Here is a 7359-nt window from a genome sequence, read left to right as displayed (position 1 = left end):
TATAGATATTCTAGGTATTTATATTATAAATATATCTATATTATATCTGTATATGTGTATGTGTATCTATAAGTATATATATATATCTCCCATGTCTTCTTTATCCACTCATCAGTCGGTAGACACTTTGGCTGTTTCCATAGTTTGGCTATTGTTGATAATGCTGTTATAAACATCAGGGTGCATGTACCCTTTGAATCTGTATTTTTGTATTCTTTGGGTAAATACCTAGTAGTGAAATTGCTGGCTCATAGTGTAGTTCTATTTTTAACTTTTTGAGGAACCTCCATACTATTTTCCAGAGTAGTTGCACCAGTTTGCATTCCCACCATCAGTGCAAGAGGGTTCCCCTTTCTCCACATCCTCATCAATACTTGTTTCTTGTGTTGTTGATTTTAGCCATTCTGACAGGTGTGAGGTGATATCTCATTGTACTTTTGATTTGCATTTCCCTGATGGCTAATGGTTTTGAACATATTTTCATGTGTCTGTTGGCCATCTGGATATCTTCTTTGGAAAAATATCTATTCATGTCTCCTGCCTATTTCTTAATTGGATTATTCATTTTTGGGGTGTTGAGTTTTATAAGTTCTTATATATTTTGGATACTAACCCTTCATTGGATAGGTCACTGGCAAATATGTTCTCCCATTTTGTAAGTTACTTTTTAGTTTTGTTGATTATTTCCTTTGCTGTGCAGAAGCTTTTTATTGTGATAGTCTCAACAGTTTATTTTGCTTCTATCTGCCTTGCCTCAGGAGACATATCTAGAAAGAAGTTGCTGTAGATGATGTTAAAGAAGTTACTACCTGTGTTCACATCCAGGATTTTTATGGCTTCAGATCTCATATATAGGCGATTAATCCGTGTTGAATTTATTTTTGTGTGTGGTGTAAGAAAGTGGTCCAGTTTTCCCAACACCATTTGTTGAAGAGACTGTCTTTTTCTAATTGGATATTCTTTACTGCTTCGTTGAAGATTAATTGACCAAAGAGTTGTGAGTTCATTGCTGGGTTTTCTTTTCTGTTATATTGATCTACATGTCTATTTTTGTGCCAATACCGTAATTTTTTTATAATAATATTTTTTATTATATTATGTTAGTCACCATACAGTACATCCCTGGTTTTTGATGTAAAGTTCGATGATTCATTAGTTGCGTATAACACCCAGTGCACCATGCAATACGTGCCCTCCTTACTACCCATCACCAGCCTATCCCATTCCCCCACTCCCTCCCCTCTGAAGCCCTCAGTTTGTTTCCCAGAGTCCATAGTCTCTCATTCTTCATTCCCCATTCTGATTACCCCCCTTTCTTTATCCCTTTCTTCTTCTACCGATCTTCCTAGTTCTTATGTTCCATAGATGAGAGAAACCATATGATAATTGTCTTTCTCTGCTTGACTTATTTCACTTAGCATTATCTCCTCCAGTGCCATCCATGTTGCAGCAAGTGTTGAGAAACCATTCTTTTTGATAGCTGAGTAATATTCCATTGTATATATGGACCACATCTTCTTAATCCAGTCATCTGTTGAAGGGCATCTCGGCTCCTTCCACGATTTAGCTATTGTGGACATTGCTGCTATGAGCATTGGAGTGCATATGGCTCTTCTCTTCACTACGTTTGTATCTTTGGGGTAGATACCCAGTAGTGCAATGGCTGGGTCATAGGGTAGCTCAATTTTTAACTTTTTAAGGGACCTCCACACTGTTTTCCAGAGTGGCTGTACCAACTTGCATTCCCACCAACAATGTAGGAGGGATCCCCTTTCTCCACATCCTCTCCAACAATTGTTTCCTGCCTTGTCAATTTTTGCCATTCTAACTGGTGTAAGGTGGTATCTTAGTGTGGTTTTGATTTGAATTTCCCTGATGGCTAATGATTTTGAACATTTTCTCATGTGTCTGTTAGCCATTTGTATGTCTCATTGGAAAAGTATCTGTTCATATCTTCTGCCCATTTTATGATTTATTTGTTTCTTGTAATACCATAATTTTTTTAATATAACTTGAAGTCCAGAATTATGATGCCTCCAGCTTTGCTTTTCTTTTTCAAGATTGCTTTGGCTATTTGGGGTCTTTTGTGGTTCCATACACATTTTAAGATTGTTTATTTTTGTTCTGTGAAAAAATGCCATTGGTATTTTGATTGTATCATATGTGTAGATTGCTTTGGGTAGTATAGACATTTTAACAATATATGTTCTTCTAATCTATGATCATACAATGTCTTTCCATTTCTTTCTGTCATCCTCAATTTCTTTCATAAGCATTTTAATTTTAATTTTTTTAAAGATTTTATTTATTTATTTGACAGAGATAGAGAGAGCCAGCGAGAGAGGGAACACAGGCAGGGGGAGTGGGAAAGGAAGAAGCAGGCTTCCAGCAGAGGAGCCTGATGTGGGGCTCGATCCCGGAACGCCAGGATCACGCCCTGAGCCGAAGGCAGATGCTTGACGACTGAGCCACCCAGGCGCCCCTCATAAGTGTTTTTTTATACTGTTCAGAGTACAAGTCTTTCAATCTTCGGTTAGGTTTATTCCTTATTATTATTATCTAATTATTTTAGGTATAGTTGTAAATGGCATTATTTTCTTAATTTCTCCTTCTGTTTCTTCATTATTGGTGTGTGGAAATCCAATAGGTTTATGTACATTGATTTTTTTATCCTGCGACTTTACTGAATTTGTTTCTCAGTTCTAGCAGTTTTTTGGTGGAGTCTTTCAGGTTTTCTATATACGGTATGTCATCTGTGAATAGTGAAAGTTTGACCTCTTCCTTGCTGATTTGGATACCTTTTATTTCTTTTTGTTGTCTGATTGCCATGGCTAGGACTTTCAGTGCTATGTTGAATAAAAGTGGTGAAAGTGGGACATCCTTGTCTTGTTGCTGATCTTAGGGGAAAATGTTTCAGTTTTAACCCATTCAGGATGATGTTCGCACTGGGTGTTATATGTAAGCGAAGAATTACTAAATTCTATATCTGAAACCAATTTTGCCATATCTATTAACTAACTAGAACTTAAATAAAAACTTGAAATAAAAATTTTTTAAAAAAGGATGATGTTTGCTGTGGGGTTTTCATAGATGGCCTTTAGTATGATGAGGTATGTTCCTTCTAAACCTACATTGTTGAGGGTTTTTATCATGAATCGATGATGTATTTTGTCAAATGTTTTTTTCTACATCTATCGAAATGATCATATCACTCTTGTTTTTTAATAATTTTTTTATTATATTATGTTAGTCACTATACAGTACATCCCTGGTTTTTGATGTAAAGTTCGATGATTCATTAGTTGCGTGTAACACCCAGTGCTCCATGCAATACGTGCCCTCCTTAATACCCATCACCAGCCTATCCCATTCCCCCACCCCCTCCCTTCTGAAGCCCTCAGTTTGTTTCCCAGAGTCCATAGTCTCTCATGGTTCATTCCCCCTTCTCTTTACCCCCCCCCTTACTTCTTCCCTTTCTTCTCCTACTGATCTTCCTATTTCTTATGTTCCATAAATGAGTGAAACCATATGATAATTGTCATTTTCTGCTTGACTTATTTTGCCTAGCATTATCTCTTCCAGTCCCGTCCATGTTGCTGCAAAAGTTGAGAAATCGTTCTTTTTGATGGCTGAGTAATATTCCATTGTATATATGGACCACATCTTCTTAATTCAGTCATCTTGATCATATCATTCTTATCCTTTCTCATATTAATGTGATGTATCAGGTGGATTGATTTGCAAATATGGAACCACCCTTGCAACACAGGAATAAATCTCACGTGATCATGGTAAACAATTTTTTTAATGCATTGTTGGATTCAGTTTGCTAGTTTTTTGTTGAGGATTTTTGCATCTCTGTTCATTAGAGATAGGCCTGTAGTTCTCTTTTCTACTGGTGTCTTTGATATCAGGGTAATGCTGGCCTCAAAGAATTAATTTGGAAGTTTTCCTTCCTTTTCTCTTTTTTGGAATAGTTTGAGCATAGGTATTAGCTCTTCTTTAAATGTTTGGTAGAATTTGCCTGTGAAGCCATATGGTCCTAGACTTTTGTTTGCTGGGAGGGTTTTGTTGTTGTTGTTGTTGTTGTTACTGATTCAATTTCTTTGCTGGTTATCAGTCTGTTCAATGTTTCTATTTCTTCCTGTTTTCAGTTCTGGTAATTTATATGGTTTTAGGAATTTATCCATTTCTTCTAGGTTGTCCACTATGTTGATATATAGTTTTTCATCATATTCTCTTATGTTTGTTTGTATATCTGTGGTATTGGTTGTTATTTCTCCTCTCTCATTTGTGATTTTATTTATTTGAATCCCTTCTCTTTTTTCTTGATAATTCTGGCTAGAGGTTTATCAATTTTATTGATTTTTTTTCAAAGAACTAGCTCCTGGTTTCATTGACCAGTTCTGTTGTTTTCTGTTTTGTATATAATTTATTTCTGCTCTAATCTTTATTATTTCCTTCCTTCTGCTGGTTTGAGTGTTCATTTGTTGTACTTTTCTAGCTCCTTTAGGGGTAAGGTCAGTTTGTTTATTTGAGATTTTTCTTGCTTCTTGACGTAAGCCTGTACTGCTCTAAACTTCTGTTTTAGAACCACTTTTTCTGCATCCCAAAGTTTCAGACTGTTGTGTTTTCTTTTTCATTTGTTTCCATATTTTTAAAATTTCTTCTTTGATTCCCTGGTTGACCCATTCATTCTTTAGTAGCATGTTCTTTAACCTCCATATATTTGTGGTCTTTTCAGACTTTTTCTTGTTCGACTTCTAGTTTCATAGCATTGTGGTCAGAAAAGATGCATGGTATGACTTTGACCTTATGGAATTTGTTGAGGCTTATTTTGTGGGCTAATATGTGATCTGTTGAATGTCCATGTGAACTTGAAAAGAATGTGTATTCTGCTGTTTTAGGATGGAATGTTCTGAATACATCTGTTAAATCCATCTGTTCTAGTGTGTCATTCAAAGCCATTGTTTCCTTGTTGATTTTCTGTTTAGATGATCGGTATTATTATTGATTAGTTCTTTTGTGTTTGTTATGAACTGTTTCCTGTATTTGGGTGCTCCTATGTTGACTGCATAAATATATATAATTGTTACATCTTCTTGGTGGATTGACCCGTTTATTTTTATGTGTGTTTTTCTTTGTCTCTTATTACAGTCTTTGTTTTATTTATTTATTTATTTATTTATTTATTTATTTATTTATTTATTATTCATTCATTTATTTATTCATTCATTTATTTAAGATTTATTCATATATTTTAGAGAGAGAGAGGGAGAGAGCACCAGTGGGAGGGGCACAGGGAGGGGGGAGAGAACCTCAACTGGACTCCACACTGAGCACAGAGCCTGACGTGGGGCTCAATCCCAGGACCCTGAGATCATGACCCCAGCTGAAACCAAGAATCAGAGGCAAAACCAACTGAGCCACCCAGGTGCCCCTACAGTCTTTGTATTAGAGTCTATTTTGTCCAATATAAGTATTGCTACCCCAGATTTCTCTTGACATCCATTTGTATGATAGATGTTTCTCCATCCCTTCACTTTCAATTTGTAGGTGTCTTTAGGTTAAAAATGAGTTTCTTGTAGGCAGCATCTTGTTTTTCTATTCATTCTGTCTCCCTATGTCTTTTTTTTTGCACTGACTTTTAAAAATTATTTCAGAGGTAGAATTTAGTGATTCATGAGTTGCATGTAACACTCAGTACTCATTACATCAAGTGCCCTCCTTAGTGCCCATTACCAATTATCCCTTCCCCCCACCCACCTCCCTTTCAGCGACCCTTAGTTTGTTCCTAGAGTTCATGTCTTGGGGCGCCTGCGAGGCTCAGTCAGTTAGCATCTGCCTTCAACTTGGGTCATGATCCCAGCGTCCTGGGATTGAGCCCCGCATTGTGCTCCCTGCTCAGAGGGGAGCCTGCTTCTCCCTCTCCCTCTGCTTTTCCCTCTCCCTGCTTATGCTCTCTTGGTCTCTCCGTCAAATAAATAAATAAAATATTTTTAAAAATAGAGTTCAGTTTCTCTTATGGTTTGCTTCCCTTTCTGTTTTTATCTTATTTTTCCTTCCCTTCCCCTATGCGCATCTGTTTTGTTTCTTAAATTCCACATACGATTGAAATCATATGGTATTTGACTTTCTCTTACTGACTTATTTTGCTTAGCACAATACCCTGTAGCTCCATCCAAGTTATTGCAAACGGCAAGATTTCAATCCTTTTGATTGTTGAGTAATATTCATCATATACATATACCAGTTCTTTATCCATTCATCTGTCCATGGAAATCAGGGCTCTGTCTATATTTTGGCTATTGTGGACATTGTTGCTATAAATATTGGGGTGTGTGTGCCCTTTCAAATCATTATGTTTGTATCCATTGGCTAAATACCTAGTGGTGAAATTGCCAGATCATAGGGTAGCTCTAATTTTAACTTTTTGAGGACCCTCCATACTGTTTTCCAGAGTGGTTGCACCTATGTCTTTTGATTGGAGCATTTAGTCCATTTACATTCAAAGTAATTATTGATAGATATGTATTTATTGTCATTTTATTATTTGTTTTGTGGTTGTTTCTAAATACTTTCTCTGATCCTTTCTTGTCTTTCTCTCTTTCATGGCTTGCTGATTTTCTTTATATATTTGGATTTCTTTCTCTTTATTCTTTGCACATGTATTAGTGGTTTTTGACACATGGTTATCATTAGGTTTGTATAAAATCTCTTCTGTATATAGTAGTCTATATTAAGTTGATCATTTAGGTTTGAACCCATTGTTACTCCTCTCCTCCCCACATTTTAGGTATAGGTTTTTATATTGTATATCCTTTTATTTTGTGAGTCCCTGGATTGATTTTTTATGGAAATATTAATTTTTACTGCTTTTGTTTCCTACATTTATGCTGTCACTTTTGGTTTCTCCTTTACACTCAAAGAATCCCCTTTAATATTTCTTATAGGGCTGGTTTAGTGGTCATGAACACCTTTAGTTTTTATTTTTCTGGGAAACTCTTTATCTCTCCTTCTATTCTGAATGATAGTCTTGCTGAATAGAGCATTCTTGGCTACAGATTTTACCCATTCAGCATTTTGAACTTATCATGCCACTCGCTTCTGGCTTGCAACATTTCTGTTGAAAAATCCCGTTAGCCTTATGGGGTTTCCACTTGTTTGTAACTGTCTTCCTTTGTCTTGCTGCTTTTATAATTTTTTTATCACTGTATTTTGCAAATCTAATTACAATATGTTTTGGGGTGGATCTTTTTTTGTTGATTTTGATGGGAGTTCTCTGTGCCTTCTGGATCTGGATGTCTGTTTCCTTCCCCAGATTAGGGAAGATTTCAGCTGTTATTTCCTCAAATAAAT

Source organism: Ursus americanus, chromosome X, assembly GCF_024610735.1.
Source record: "Ursus americanus isolate L20-20 chromosome X, mUrsAme1.1.p, whole genome shotgun sequence".
NCBI classification, from domain to species: domain Eukaryota; kingdom Metazoa; phylum Chordata; class Mammalia; order Carnivora; family Ursidae; genus Ursus; species Ursus americanus.
Note: the sequence above shows the minus strand (reverse complement) of the source record.